Source organism: Mustela nivalis, assembly GCF_964662115.1.
Source record: "Mustela nivalis genome assembly, chromosome: 14".
In the NCBI taxonomy this organism is placed as follows: Eukaryota; Metazoa; Chordata; class Mammalia; order Carnivora; family Mustelidae; genus Mustela; species Mustela nivalis.
Window position 1 is genome coordinate 81,976,236 of NC_139033.1, and position 16,280 is coordinate 81,992,515.

The window sequence follows — 16,280 nt, forward strand, 5'->3', positions numbered from 1 at the left end:
ACTAGGGGCACCTGGGTGGCTCACACGGTTAAGTGCCTGCCTTCAGCTCGGGTCATGATCCTGGAGTCCCAGGACAGAGTCCCACGTCAGGCTCCGGGCTCAGTAGAGAGTCTGCTTCTCCCTCCACCCTCACCGTCCTGCACCCCACTCCTGTGCTCTCTCTCATTCTCAAATAAATAAATAAAATCTTTAAAAAAAAAAATTTGAGGGACGCCTGGGTGGCTCAGTTGGTTAAGCAGCTGCCTTCGGCTCAGGTCATGATCCCAGTGTCCTGGGATCGAGTCCCACATCGGGCTCCTTGCTCCACAGGGAGCCTGCTTCTCCCTCTCCCTCTGACTCTGCCTTCCACCCTGCCTGTGCTCACTCTCGCTCTCTCTCTGACAAATAAATAAATAAAATCTTAAAAAAAAAAAAAAAATCTTAAAAAAATTTGAAAATCTATCTCCACCCCAATTTACATGGGGGTGGAACTGCTGTCACCAAGACCTCACTCACCATGCCATCTCCCCCAATGCCCAGCAGCAATAATGTCTCCCTGAGTTGTTCATTCCCTGGCCTCTCTATGGGGCCATCACAGGGGAAGGAAGCCCAGGCCTGAGCATCTTTTTAGGACTTTAAACTGCAGGGTGAAAGAAATCCTAGTTATTGTCAGAGGACAGGCACCGGTTAGGGGCTGCTCAACTCATCAAAGGGAAGGCAGGAATTCTGTTTTGGAAGTGGTTTTCAAATTGTTCTGCAGACCCACAGAGCTTTAGAGAGGTGTTTTCAGGGCCCAACAAATGTCTGATTGGGATTTCAACTTAAGCCTGTATTTTATAAAGTTATAAGAGAAGACAGTACATGGGAATGCTCTACTGCTACATTAAACCGTGCTGCCCCAGCTGCTTTCCATGCACATCTTCCTTGGGATGAAGCTGCCTGTGCCATGTGTCTGACTGAAGACTCCCCAGATGACAAGGTAAAGGCTAAAAAGGCTAAAAGAGACCTATCATTACTTGCAACAAAACACATTCAGAAATAAGCTGGATGCTGAAGTGGATAGCAGACTGCATCTGTCATTCATGTTATTTCCAGTTTTTTCCTTCCCATTCTGTCAACTGTCCCAATTGCCTTTCTAGCTATTTCTTATAAATCTCAACTAAAAAATACATTTGTACTTATAAAAAATGTTTAATCTGACAACTAGGTTTCACACATTATCTCATTTGGAAATAAAGGGTCTTCTTTCTGCTAAAGCTACTGTCCTTGGGGCACCTGGGTGGCTCAGCTGGTTAAGTGTCTGCATTTGGCTCACATCATGATCTTGGGAGTCTCAGGATCAGCCCTGCGTTGGGCTCCTTGCTCAGTGGTGAGTCTATTACTCCCTCTGCCCTTCACCCCACTTGTGCTCTCTCACTCTCCCTTTCTCAAATAAAATCTTACAAACAAACAAACAAAGCAAGCTAGCTACTGGTCCAGCAAGCTGACTGCTGGCCTGGAATGACCACAGATCCCAGAGATGACAAGGCAGCTTTATAAGTCTACCTGTACACAGCTCTGGGCTCTAAAGCCAACCATGGAGCCCTATTTGCCTCTCTTGGTTACTAGGTGAGCCACTGCCTTGTGAGAAAAGGAGGTATGTTTTCTGAGGAGAACCCAGAGAAGGGAGGCTATGTATGAACTAATTCATTTGAATTAGTATGTAAGATGGCATGAGGCTAGCATGTGGGGTGCCTGGGTAGCTCAGTGGATTGAAGCCTCTGCCTTTGGCCCAGGTCCCGCATCGGGCTCTCTGCTGGGCAGGGAGCCTGCTTCCCTTCCTCTCTCTCTGCCTGCCTCTCTGCCTACTTGTGATCTCTGTCTGTCAAGTAAATAAAATCTAAAAAAAAAAAAATGGCTAGAACGAGCAGAAACTCTAAAACCTGATGATACGGTCTATAAAACAGAAGTAAACAAGAAACAGAAAGCCAAAGAAAAAAACAAAAGGGGCTCCTGGGCAGCTCAATTGGTTTGGGGGGGGGGGGGGAGCAGAGGGTGTCTGACTCTTGGTTTCAGCTCAGGTCATCGAGCCCCCGTGTCAGGCTTCCCACTCATTAGGGAATCTGCTTTTATCCTCTCTCCCTCTGCCCCTCCTCCAGCATATGTTTTCTCTAAAATAAATATATCTTGGGGGGGAGGGGGGAGTAAGGTGCCTAAGATGAGAAAAACTTCAGAGACCCAAACTCCAGACTTCAACACTTATTGAGACCATGGCCCAAACAGAGGATAGCCATTTCTTTCTTTCAACATTTTATTTATTTGAGAGAGAGAGTGCAGGACACAGAGAGAGAATCTGAAGCAGACTCCACACTGAGCACAGAGCCTAACACAGGGCTGGATGCTTAACCAACTGTGCCATCCAGGCACCCCAAGATCACCCATTTCTTTCTTCTTTTTTTTTTTTTTTAGATGTTATTTATCTCAGAGAGAGTGAGAGCGAGCGAGCATGAGAGTGGGGTGAGGGGCAGAGGGAGAAGCAGACTCTACGAAGAGCAGGGAGCCCAATGTGGGGCTTGATCCCAGGACTCCAGGATCCTGACACCTGAGGTGAAGACAGCACCAAAAAAGAAGTCCCTTTATAGGGAGGTTTGGAGATATGTTGCTTAGATGACTGAGTGCCTCTCTACACAGGCCACTGGGAAGCAGACAGCTTAAGGTTTTGTCAATGTCTTCCAAGTTTGTAAACTTTGTGATTTTGTTCTGATGTAACCACATACCAATATGAAAGTGGTTCACGCTGCTTAGAGCCAGTGGGAAGGTCCAAAGAGGACAGAGAAGGAAACATGCCCCTGTGGAGTATGCTACACAGACCTGGTTTCCAATTCAATGGATAGCAGGAGTCGGGACCTGTTTTCACAGAGGTTTTTACCTGCAGACCTTCTTCAGAGATGTTACCACCTCTCGATCCCCAAGGATCCCTCCTACAAGGCAGGCTGGGATAACAGATCTACAGTCTGGAGCTCTCCAATGTCACAGGCTGCTGGTTCACTATAAAGCAGAGGTAAAAGCCAGCAGCATCCAATCCTGGCCATCTGTGTCCCTGCCACCTTGCATAGTGCAAAGGCAGCATGCCCAACTGTGCCTGGGACCTCTCGACCTCCCGCTCTCAGTCTCTGCTCACCAAGACAGCCACTGTTTTTCATGCTCTATCTTCACAACATTCCCCCTTGTGAACCCAGACTGGCTGCTCTGAGTTGTCTACCTCTCCATCCTCCAGTTTTTTATTTTACCATTTTACTTGTGATTCTCCAAACCTACTGAGAAAAATGCAGTCACCACATTTAGGTGGAAAACAGCACTATTAACAAATGAAACTTCTCACCTTGTGGAAACCAGCCTTAATACTTGGTAAAATGAGAAAATAAGGCTCCCTGATTAGAACACAGTATAAATAAGAAAAAACAAATTGCCCTAAGTTCCTGCCTAAATTCTGACTCAAACTCTATTATTTAGGAGCACCATTAATTCAACTCAGTGGTAGGATGGCTTATAAAGAGTTAATCTGATGGGCACCTGGGTGGCTCAGTGGGTTAAGCCTCTGCCTTCAGCTCAGGTCATGGTCTCAGGGTACTCAGAGCCCCACATCGGGCTCTCTGCTCAGCGGGAAGCCCGTTCCCCCCACCCCAACCCGCCTGTCTCTCTGCCTACTTGTGATCTCTCTCTCCCTGTCAAATAAATAAAATCTTAAAAAAAATAAAAGTTAACCTGGTAAGTAAGAATTAAGATTCTAGGGCGCCTAGGTGGATCAGTCTGTTAAGCACCTGACTCTTGACCCAGCTCAGGTTGTGATCCTGGGGTCATGACATTGAGCCCCATGTCAGGCTCCACGCTTAGCACAGAACCTGCTTCAAATTCTTCTCTTTCTCCCTCTGTGTGCCCCCCTCCCGCTCACGTTCGCATCCAACTCTCTCAAACAAATAAATATATTCCTAAAAAAATTCGATTCTTAAAAATTTTTATTTTTTAAAGTAAGCTCTAGGTCCAGTGTAGGGCTTGAACTCATGACCCCAAGACCAAGAGTTGCACTTCCACAAAATAAGCCAGCCACGTGCTCAAGAATTAGACTTCATATGATGAGAAGTTCTGAGACAAAAATAAAATGCCAAATACTAGATATGTAAAGGAGAGAGTGTGTAAAAAGCAACTCACGTATTTACAGATTACATTATTGTAATTATTTTCAAATTTATGTCACAGGTTCAACTGAAACACTGCAGTTGGTTGAACAATTAAAATTATCATTTTTTTTTTATTTTTAAAAAAGATTTTATTTGTCAGAGAGATAGAGGGGAGTGTGCACAAAACAGGGGGGAGTAGCAGGCAGAGGGAGAAGCAGTCTCCTCACAGAGCAAGGCGCCCGATGCAGGACTGATCCCAGAACCCTGGGATCATGACCTGAGCCAAAGGCAGATGCTTAATGGACTGAGCCACCCAAGTGTTCCAAACAATTAAAATTTAAAGGTAAAGACTGAGAATTCTATTTTTGAGATCTGCATTAAAAATAAAGTTAATAAAAATTTGTAAAATACCCAGTGGAAAAAAATTACAACTAAAAATACATTTTCTCAGGCGCCTGGGTGGCTCAGTGGGTTAAGCCGCTGCCTTCGGCTCAGGTCATGATCTCAGGGTCCTGGGATCGAGTCCCACATCGGGCTCTCTGCTCTGCAGGGAGGGAGCCTGCTTCCTCCTCTCCCTCTCTCTGCCTGCCTGTTTGCCTGCTTGTGATCTCTGTCAAATGAATAAATAAAATCTTAAAAAAAAAAAAAACAAGAAAAAAAAAACACATTTTCTCTGGTGTTGTCTTAAAAGGAATTAACAATTAGAGGGAGAGAATTAACAGATTTAATAGTAAGAATTGAGTTTTAATATATTTGGGACATATTAAAGACTTTTGAAATATAGGTTGTTTACAGATAATTAGTGCTTGGAGTCCAAGTACTGCTCTTTCTCCAAGTCATAATATTTTCATTTATAGATAGTAGAAAGAGAATGTCTTTTTTATTCCTATCTGGGAAAAATCATACAAATGTTTTTGATAATTATGAAAAATTTCATGTTCTATAAAGTGGACCAAGGAATTAGTTTTATTATTATTTTTTTTTTTTTGAGAGAGAGAGAGAGAGAGAGCGCGCGCACGCATGGGAGTGGTTGGGCAGAAGGAGAGGGAGAGAGACTCTTAAGCAGGCTCCACATCCATGCAGAGCCTGGCACAGGGCTCTACCTCACAACCCTGAGATCATGACCCGAGTGGAAATCAAAAAATCAAAATCAAAAGAGTTAACTGGCTGAGCTACCCAGGCAAACCCAAGGAGTTAAGTATAACTTAAATATTCTTCTTCTACCTTACAGAAATCACAAAACAGGAAAACCCTAATTATGTTACTTGTTTCTAATAATGAAAATTTTCAGATCTGTTTATAAGGGAATTTCTAATGTGAATAAAGAACCTTGAGTTATAGTACAGACTTTGTAGAAATCACACAGCTGAAAGCTGAAGTTGATGGAAACCTGGAAAAATGGCTTACAACCAATCTTATTCCGTTAAAAAGTAGTAATGTTTAAGTACAAACATAAGATACAGTAAGAGTGAACATGCAAATTAAAATCAGGTCTGCTCAGCGGGAAGAGAAAAACCTGCAAGCAGGAGCTACTAGGATGCTACAATCTAGACCCCTGCATAAGGGCCACATCTCTCAATTTCCTCAAACTCTTCAGTTCACCTGTTCTAGACCCTTGGCCTCTTTGAGCCTTTCAGTGCAGGAACCTGCTGTCTCATGTCTGGAGCTCAATGAAGCTGATAAGATGAGGTACTTCACTGTCTGGCCTTTCCCTCCACCGTACAATTCCTTCCTTATCTCCCTTTCATCTAAGAAAACATACTGCCTCTGTCTTTATTTTTAAAATAATGAAATGGGCGGCGCCTGGGTGGCTCAGTTGGTTGGGCGTCGGGACTCTTCATCTCAGTTCAGGTCATGATTTCATGGGTCATGGGATGGAGCCTGCGCAGATCTGGTTCCCCTCAATCGGCTTGAGGATTCTCAGCCTCTATCACCCCCTGCACTCACATGCACTCCCCCTCTTTCTAAAAATAAATACATAAATCTTTAAATAATGAAATAGGAAAGAAAAGTCATGGACAGAAAACCATTGGTATCATTCTAAATTGACTTCTAGTTGTTATTATTAATATCACAAAGAAAATACAATTAATGCATTAAAACAGACAACAAGGCAAGGACAAGTAAGAGGATGTGTGAGTATATAGCTGTAGAGAGAATTCTGTGAGGAAAGGGAAGGGGAACCAGGGGAGCAAACACCCAGGTGGACTCTGCTATACAAAGGGACGATGGCCGGGGCACCTGGATGGCTCAGTGGGTTAAGCCGCTGCCTTCAGCTCAGGTGATCTCAGGGTCCTGGGATCGAGTCCCGCATCAGGCTCTCTGCTCAGCAGGGAGCCTGCTTCCCTCTCACTCTCTCTGTCTGCCTCTCTGCCTACTTGTGATCTCTGTCAAATAAATAAATAAAACCTTAAAACAAACAAACAAACCCCACAAAGGGACGATAGCCTTAGGGCATCTGTGCAGTATGTAAGTAGTAGGCTGGCACTCAGAGCCAGATCAAATTCTGCCAAGGTATTGTAAAAAAAAAAAAAAGGCTAAGGCCAAGAATGAGCACAAACTGAAAAGAAACAAAGCTACAGTTTGGGGCCGATGAGTGTTGTTGACAGGTACTGGGCCCTGCAACTTCAGTTTTTGTTTGCTCCACTCATTTGCTGTCCTACAAAAAATACTTTGGAATTCTGTCATTTCTACCTATGCTTTCTCTATCTTCAACTGGACTCCAGATGCCCAGAGAGCGTATATTTTGCCTGAAGTCTGCAATCCTAGCTTGCCCTGGCTGACATTTAATAAATGTGAAAGAAAACAAAGTCTCACTTTCCTGAAAACCTGGCCTGGGGCAGCCCTCTCCCACATCTTGGGTGAGCACATCCCTCAAGCCTGGGGGTGAGAAACATGCTCTGACCCTCCGCTAATGCCCCCTCCTTGGTTTCCCCAGCCTCTTACTACCTGGCTCTTCCGGCATCTAATGTTACCCCAGCCTAACCAGCCCAGCTCCCAATCACCCTACTTTCCTACAGCCAGACCGTACCTACCACATTTGACTACTGCTCCCACCATTTCAGTGAGGAGCACCTGATAGTCCAAAGTCAGTAGCGCAAGTCCAGTTCTCTCCCTCCAATGCTCCAAGGCATCTGAAGTAGGAGACTTCACTTGCCCCTTCTCACTCCCTGCTGCTCAGCTCTTCTTTTTTGTGGTATTCTATAAAATAACACTACTATCAGGTGGGTACTTCCCATTTGGCATTTGTGGAAAGCAAGGCTTTGTGATTCCAGGTGCCTTATTCTCCAAGATTCTGGCAGACTCGCCCAAGGAGCCTCCATTCTCTGCTCTGCCACGGTCACCTCTCCACCCCTAATACACACCACATAGTACTCTCTGAAGGAGGACATTTGTTTTGCTTATTTTGCACTCCATGTCACAGGTCTTTTGTAAACTACTTTCTGGAGAAGTCTGCAGAATCACAGTTAAAGAGACAAGAGAAAACTATAGGTTGATGTCCCCCATCTGATAGATGGCCAAGCAGAGAAGCAAGGTGTTGGGAGAACCAAAGTGATAGGCACAGGATCTAAAGACAGTAAAAGACCTTTAAAAAAGACAAACAGAACTGGGTCACTGCTTTTAAACCTCCAAACACCTTTTCTCTGCCTAAGAGCAACATCCCAACTCCAGTCTTCAAGGCTCTGCCTCATCTGGGTCCTGACTCCTCCCATCTCTGACCTCAATTCACGCCTCTCTGCTCCTCTCCTCCAAGCTACACTGGCTTTGTTTTAATTTCTCAAACTTGCCAATCTCTGCCCCAGATATGGACTATACGACAGACACAAGGACATGATGTAAATACAATTCTACAACTCCACATCTTTTTTTTTTTGAAGATTTTATTTATTTATTTGACAGAGATCAGAAGCAGGCAGAGAGGAGGCAGGCAGAGAAAGAGAGGGAAGCAGGCTCCCCACAGAGCAGAGAGCCCGATGTGGGGCTCGATCCTAGGACCCTGGGATCATGATCTGAGCCAAAGGCAGAGGCTTTAACCCACTGAGCCACCCAGGCGCCCCCGGGAGCTACTGCTTTGATCCAGGGAACCCTGACTAGTAGAGATAAGTCAGTCAAGGTTCAGGCTAGGAAGAAAGAATGAATAGGAGAGACATCTGAGGGTCATCTGACCATTAATGTTCATTCTGGCCTTGCAAGAGCTCTCACATGTCAAAACATAACATGTCATTCCTCATGCTATTGCTAGCTTAGTCCAAGGCCCTTCCCATGGGGAACAAGCCCTAGAACACCAACACAGGAAAGATGCCCTGGCTGTGTTATGTTACCAGCTGCCCACAATTACAGGCCTGGATGTGGACCAGCTTCTTCACAGATCCACTAAAGAATGCTTAGGCTCAGATCCTAAGATGCCATCTTGCTGCTCCTCTCATCACTCCCGATTCTGGTACCATGCCCTTCCTTTGGCTTCAGAGTAGGACTGAGCCCACAGAACCACTCACTTCTGAGAGCAGATTGATCAAACTCTGATCGAAGTTGGTGGATATCAACTCAGTTCAAGGAGCACTCTAGGCCTGAACAGGAACATGTGGCTGATCCTATCAACAGATCAAGAGGAGACACATACCTTACTAAATGTCACCCTATGACAATCCTTATCATTACAAGAAATGCCACACTATTATCTTTGTGCCTGGCTACACTCAGTACTTGTGAAGTACACACATCAACTCTAAAATTAAGCACACACCAGTAGAACACTAACCAGTCCCATTCTGTGTCTAGTGAGACCACGCAAGAAGGCAAGAGGGCACTTCCTGAGGCTAGCAATAATTTCCTATCTTTCCGTTTGTCCAGAGCATACACAGAAGGGCTCTGGCAAAAACTCTACTGCTTGACTTTTGGCACCTGATTCCAAGAGCAGTCAAAGCCCTGGAGGGCCCAAGCACTGGCTGTCAGTAGCTTTTTGCCTCCCCAGTCTCCTTTCCCAATTAGGGTATCTGCAGATTATACTCTCAGGTTACATAAAAAAAAAAATCAGGAGCACAATGGATTAAAATGGAATCAGAAGTTCAACTTGGGGGGTGCCTGGGTGGCTCAGTGGGTTAAGGCCTCTGCCTTCGGCTTAGGTCATGATCCCGGGGTCCTGGGATTGAGTCCTGCATCGGGCTCTGCTCAAGGGGAGCTTCCCTCTTTCCCTTTCCTTCTCCTCCCTGCTCATGTGCATGTTCTCTCTCTCAGATAAATAAAATCTTAGGGAAAAAATGTGCATCAAAGCACACTACAAAGAAAATGAAAGGAAAACTTTATTTATCAGAAGGGGAAAAAATTTGGAAATCATGTATCTAATAAGAACTCAATATCCAGAATATATAAAGAACTTTTCTTAAAGCTCAACAACAAAAACAATCCAATTAAAACATTAGCAAAGGGGGCGCCTGGGTGGCTCAGTCATTGGTCTGCCTTTGGCTCAGGTCATGATCCCTGGATGCTGAGATCAAGCCCGGCATCAGGCTCCCTGCTCAGCAGGAAGCCTGCTTCTCCCTCTGCCATTCCCCCTGCTTGTGTTCCCTATCTTGCTGTGTCTCTCTCTTGTCAAATAAATAAAAATTTTCTTTTAAAGATTTTATTTATTTGACAGAGAGAGATCACAAGTAGGCAGAGAGGCAGGTGGCGGGGTGGGGAGCAGACTCACTGCTGAGCAGAGAGCCCATTACGGGGCTCGATCCCAGGACCCTGAGATCATGACCTGAGCCTAAGGCAGAAGCTTAACCCACTGAGCCACCCAGGTTCCCCAAATAAATAAAATCTTAAAAAACAAAACAAAACAGGGTGCCTGTGTGGCTCAGTTGGTTGGACAACTGCCTTTGGCTCAGGTCGTGATCCTGGAGTTCCAGGACTGAGTCGCTCAGCGGGAGTCTGCTTCTCCTTCTGACCTTTTCCCCTCTCATGCTCTCAGTCTGTCAGATAAATAAATAAAATCTTAAAAAAAACAAAAACAAAAACAAAAACTAAAATATTTAAAACAAAAACAGAAACAAACAAAACATGGGCAAAGAACTTGAGTATTTTCCCAAAGAAAATATAAAAAATGGCCAAGAAGCACATGAAAAGATGTTTGATATCATTAGTAATTACAGAAATGCAAGTCAGAATTTTAAAAATAGAAAAACAGTAAGTGTTGGTGAGGACATGGAGAACTGGAACCCTTGTGCACTGCTATAAAATGGTGCAGCTACTGTGGAAAACTATGGTGGGTCCTCAAAAAGTTCAGTATGGTTACCATATGACCCAGCAACTCCTCGCTTAGGTATATACCCCAAAAAACTGAAAACAGGTATTCAAACAAAATATGTACATGAATATTCATAACACTATTCTCAACAGCTAAAAGGTGAAAATAACTTTGAGGTCACCTAAAGAATGCATAAACAAAATGTGATGTATTGATACAACAGAATATTATTTGGCCATAAAAAGAATGAAGATACAGGCTACCACATGGATGAACCTTAAAATATTATACTAAGTGAAATAAGCCAGTCCCTTGGGGTGCCTGGGTGGCTCAGGGGGTTAAGGCTCTGCCTTTAGCTCAGGTCATGATCTCAGGGTCCTGGGATCAAGCCCTGCATTGGGCTCTCTGCTTGGCGGGGAGCCTGCTTCCCCCCTGCCTCTCTGCCTACTTGTGATCCCTCTCTGTCAAATAAATAAATAAAATCTTAAAAAAAAAAAAAAGTTAAGGGAAATAAGCCAGTTCCGAAGGACAAATACTGTAGGATTCCATTTATATGAGGTATCTAGAATAGGCACATTCATATATACGGAAAGGTTAGTGCTTACCAGGCCCTCAGGAGATGAGTAATGGGGAGTTATTATTTAACGGTTACAGAGTTTCTGTTCGGGGTGATGAAAAATTTTGGAAGTAGACAGTGGTGACAGTTGCACCATTATGAATCTAACTAAAGCCACTGAATTGTACACTTAAAAATAAATTCCATTATATATATTTTACAATTAAAAAAAAATGTTACATGCCAAGACCAGTAAATTGTATGGTTTAAATGAGCAAATTGTGTAATATATAAATTATATCTCAATAAAGCTGCTTAAAAATAAGAATGTGGGGGGGGGGCGCCTGGGTGGCTCAGTGGTTTGGGCTGCTGCCTTCGGCTCAGGTCATGATCTCAGGGTCCTGGGATTGGGCCCCGCATTGGGCTCTCTGCTCCGCAGGAAGCCTGCTTCCCTCTCTCTCTCTCTGCCTGCCTCTCTGCCTACTTGTGATCTCTGTCTGTCAAATAAATAAATAAAATCTTTAAAAAAAAAAAAAATAAGAATGTGGGCTGAGTCCTAGCTCTGCCACATATTACCTGTGAGACTATCAACAAATTTACACAAACCTTAAGTTCTAAGGGGGTAAAAAGGGACTGGTGCCACCTACCCCATAAAACAGCCATAAAGACTAACTAAAACACTCTCTGGGAAGCCCCTACCTGATGGTTCTTCTTACTCAACAGCTACTATCACATACAGAAAACTAAGTAAGATCAGCATAATGACCAGGCTCAGACAGGCCTTGCCTGAACCATGCCAGGGCCTTGATTTCATGATATTCTCACCTAATTATACATTAAGGAAGCAGAACAAAAGTCTTTTAGAGATTATCCTCTCTAATTCACAACCCAATGAGAACATGATATGTTAGAAGAAAAAAATGTTATTAAAAATACAAGAAATTTCTAAAATTCTAAAGGATTTTCTAAAGATTCCTACTTTTAATAAAGCATTGTGACTAAGGAAAAAAGACACTTTTGGTACACAGGTAGAGTAAATCGAATTCATAAAACTAGGTATTTTTTTTAAAAGATTTTATTTTTTTATTTGATAGAGATCACAAGTAGGCAGAGGCAGACAGAGAGAGAAGGGGGGAGGGAAGAAGGCTCCCTGCTTAGCAGAGAGCCCCATGCGGGGCTCGATCCCAGGACCCTGAGATCACAATCTGAGCCGAAGGCAGAGGCTTAACCCAATGAGCCATCCAGGTGCTCCAAAACTAGATATTGTTAAGCAAAACCAACAAACAATGACAGAAGGGTGGAGAAGGACCCTGCCAGTCATAATGAAAAGCCGAGACTCTTAACAGATGAATATGAGCTTGTGGGCATCTCTAACAAACCTTGGTGAGAAGGGAGATTATTGCTAGAATTGACAGGAGGTAAGACAGAGTGGCCTTGTTATGTTAGGAGGCTCTGACCCTGAACAGATCTCCAGAGCTGAGTCAGATGTTTGATGATGAACATGTATAGACCTGACATCACTGTGGATATATATATACTACAGGTGATTAAGCCAGAGGAACTCACAGATGATCCCTGACAGGCTGAAAAATACAGCTAGTACTACTGAAATCTAGTTTTGCTTTGCACATAACTTGATCTCAGCTGGTAGAATGAAGAAGAAGAAACTGCTAATGTGAATTTAATTCTAACCAATGAAGCAAAACCAACTGGTTGAAGTAGAAACCTGAGAACTCCAGGCCAGTCAGTGAAGGAAGTGGTGCCATGGGCCTTAGAAAGATTCAAAAGATCTGGAAACCAGATGTAATCCAGCGACTAGGGGTTTCAAAATGGGGAGAAGACAATCAAGAAGAAATATGAACACAATCACAGATGACCCCACTGGGAGTCAATAGAAAGTATCTTACGAATGCTGGTGAACTCACACAAAGAACTCTGAGCATCATAAAAAAAGAACAAGCACCAAAGATGAAAGGATGTCCTTATACTGATAAGACAGATATCTAAGTACAGACCAAACACACCGGCACGCAGGAATGAGAGTCCAACTGTGGTCACCTGCCACAGAAAATTACAACACAGGACACTGGTAGACCTACAAAGGGTCAAGTTTCCTGGTTTTGTTAAAATAGGGACAATGATGGATTCTATAAAATGTAAAAGGCGAGCATGAAATCAAACCTGGACAAAATTCTGAATGTAATTAGCAAACAGATGGTATCTAGAAGGCAGTATGGGCTCAATCAAGAACAAGTCATGCCAAACGAGCCTCATTATCTTTTTTTAGATATGCGACGTAGATCACGAAGGACTGCAGAGGAGGACTTGAGTACAAAGATCTGGATCGTGCTTTTATGAAATCTGCAGTTAACATGAAACTAAGGGGGGTGATTAATATGCCAGATGACATAGTAACGATTTTAAAAGATTCAGATAACTGTACAGATGGTGTATGACAAAAAAAGAAACACAACCTCCTCCCAAACCTGAAAAGGGATAACCTTAGGGTCACACACTGGGCTAAGCAAACACAGGAACTGGACTCATAGTTGTTTCTCCCTGATGGAGAGCTAAAAGGAATCACACATGAGACTATATTCTAGAACTTGCACAAGGACAGAGACCTTTGTTTCTTTCACTACTGAATTCGCATGTCCTTAACAATGTTTGCCACAAGGGTGCCTGGGTGGCTCAGTGGGTTAAGCCTCTGCCTTCTGCTCATGGAAGGTCATGATCTCAGGTTCCTAGGATCGAGCACCACATCCAGCTCTCTGCTCAGCAGGGAGTCTGCTTTCCCCTCCAACTCTGTCAAATAAATAAATAAATAAATAATCTTTAAAAAACAAAAGCAAGGGGCGCCTGGGTGGCTTAGTGGGTTAAAGCCTCTGCCTTCGGCTCAGGTCATGACCCAGAGTCCTAGGATCGAGCCCCACATCGCTCTCTGCTCAGCAAGGAGATTGCTCCCTGCCCCGCCCCCCGCCTGCCTCTCTGCCTACTTGTGATCTCTGCCTGTCAAATAAATAAATAAAATCTTCTTAAAAAAACAAAAACAAAAAACAATGCCCGCCACATTGGTAAGTACTCAGTAAACCTTTGCTAAAGAAGTGTTTTTGGAGGTGCCCAAGCTGAGACCAGAGGGCCAATGGATTTAGATGCTGCAGAAAGCTAAAAGCATTAGGAAGCTGGGTGGACTGAATGATCCATTACTTCAACATGCCTTTCTTCCTCTTCCTGAGTCACCTGAAGTTTCACTTGCAAGCCAAGAAAATGTTATTCTTCCCCCACAGAATCTGTTCCACCAACTCTGATTCCCACAGACCCCTACTGTCACCAACTTTTTTAAAAACTAAGTAGGCTCCATGCCCAGCATAAAGCCTAATGTGGGGCTCAAACTCACGACCCTAGGGTTCAAGACCTGAGCTGAAATCAAGAGTTGTATGCTTAACTGACTGAGCCAGGCACCCCTCACCAACTGTTTTCTTAAGCCATACCACAGGGGAAAGTTCCACCAACGTTCCATTTAGATGCTTAGATACAGGGGCACCTGGGTGGCTCCACAGGTTAAGCAGTTGCTTTCAGCTCGGGTCATGATCCCAGAGTCCAGGGACCAAGGCCTACACTGGGCTCCTGGCTCAGCAGGGAGTCTGCCTCTCCCTCTGCCTGTCCTTCCTTCTGGTTGCGCTTGCTCTCCCCCCGACTGCCATGTCAAATAAAATCTTTGAAAAAAAAAAAAAAAAATGATGCTTGGATTCAAATTTTCATACAGCAAATAATCATACAGGTGTGCAGCCCCAAAGTTAAGGACAATGCTAAGAAAGCTCCTTCCATTCTTTTCTAGTCAGGAAAGTGTACTGGAATTCAAGTGTGTGAAAATGATAATGATAGGGAGGGAGATTCAAGGATTTGCTTTAAATTATTTAAAAATCAGTAAAAAGGGGCGCCTGGGTGGCTCAGTGGGTTAAGCCGCTGCCTTCAGCTCAGGTCATGATCTCAGGTCCTGGGATCGAGTCCCACATCGGGCTCTCTGCTCGGCAGGGAGCCTGCTTCCTCCTCTCTCTCTGCCTGTCTCTCTGCCTACTTGTGATCTCTGTCTGTCAAATAAATAAATAAAATCTTAAAAAAAAAATCAGTAAAAAGGTAAGTAGTTTGCAAACTTCAGAACTGCCATCAGTTGTGAGAAATTGGCTATTTTATGCCTCGGTGAAGGCAACATAAGAAAACTGTTCATCTCCTCAGCCTAGCCCTTTGATGACATGTCCACAGCCCCCTTCCTCTCCTTTGTGCTGCTTTTGCCCAACATACTGCACACTTGCACCAACCTGCAGCTACTTGGAGGTATCAAGTCTTGTCCGCATAAGCTCTTCCCTCTGCCAGGAATGTCTCTCTGCACTTCACCCAACTGACTTCTATTCATCCTTCAAAATTAAGTTCAAGGGTCACCTCCTCCAGAAAGGCTTCTCAGACAAATACCCACACTTCCATCTTCTACTCCCCCATTACCCACTCTCCCTCCTACTCTGTGTTATTAGAGCACTTACCACACCACTGTCTCTAGTCTCTCACTAGGTGGTAAGAACCTTGGTGGTAGGACCCTACAACAAGATGTCCCTCACAGGCTGGTTGCATGAATGATTAATGAACCAACTCACTTCAACTTTTAGAACAAGGATGCCTTTAGACTCTAAAGAATTTAACTTGCCCAAGATCACACCACAGAAAGCCACTACTTGAATGCAGGTCCGTGATCATTCCCTGACCATCTTGCTTTTCTGCACCAGAGGTACCAAGTATTCCTTTTCAAATTAAATCCCAATCAACTCACTTCTTGAAAAGAGGTAAGCAAGAGAGAAAAATAGCTAAACACAGACCTGTTTTAAAATCTCTCTTTATGGGCACCTGAGTGGCTCAGTCAGTTGGGCGTCTGCCTCTGGTTCAGGTCATGATCCTAGAGTCCCCGGATCGAGCCCTTCATCTGGCTCCCCACTCAGCAGGAAGTTGGCTTCTCCATCGCCCCTCACCCTGTCTCTCATGTGCATGTGTGCACTCTTTCTCCCAAATAAATAAAATCTTTAAAAATAAATAAAATCTCTCTTTACTTGCAGGAATGTTCTTTTCAAAGTCAAGTTTTATGAAAAAAGTGTGAAATAATTCATCAAATAAAGTTCACCTAAGCCCTCATCATTCTCACTAACACCATCAAGGGAAATAAGGAAGCTTCAGTTACTGGCACATTTTGTCCTACTTATTTCACCTTTCTTATTTTAATACTTTTCCTGGTAACCTAATTGCAAAAATCTCAAGAGAGTTGTTTTTAACAAGATCAGACAAGCATTAAGTTCTAGAAGATAATGTAATTCAC

The 16,280-nt window shown here is 43.8% G+C and overlaps 1 protein-coding gene across 1 annotated transcript in view; it reads right to left on the bottom strand.

The window, feature by feature from the left end:
• Positions 1–16,280, bottom strand: part of CRKL (CRK like proto-oncogene, adaptor protein) — a 38,088-nt gene that overhangs the window by 4,270 nt on the left and 17,538 nt on the right. The gene's annotated exons all lie outside the window — the stretch shown is intronic.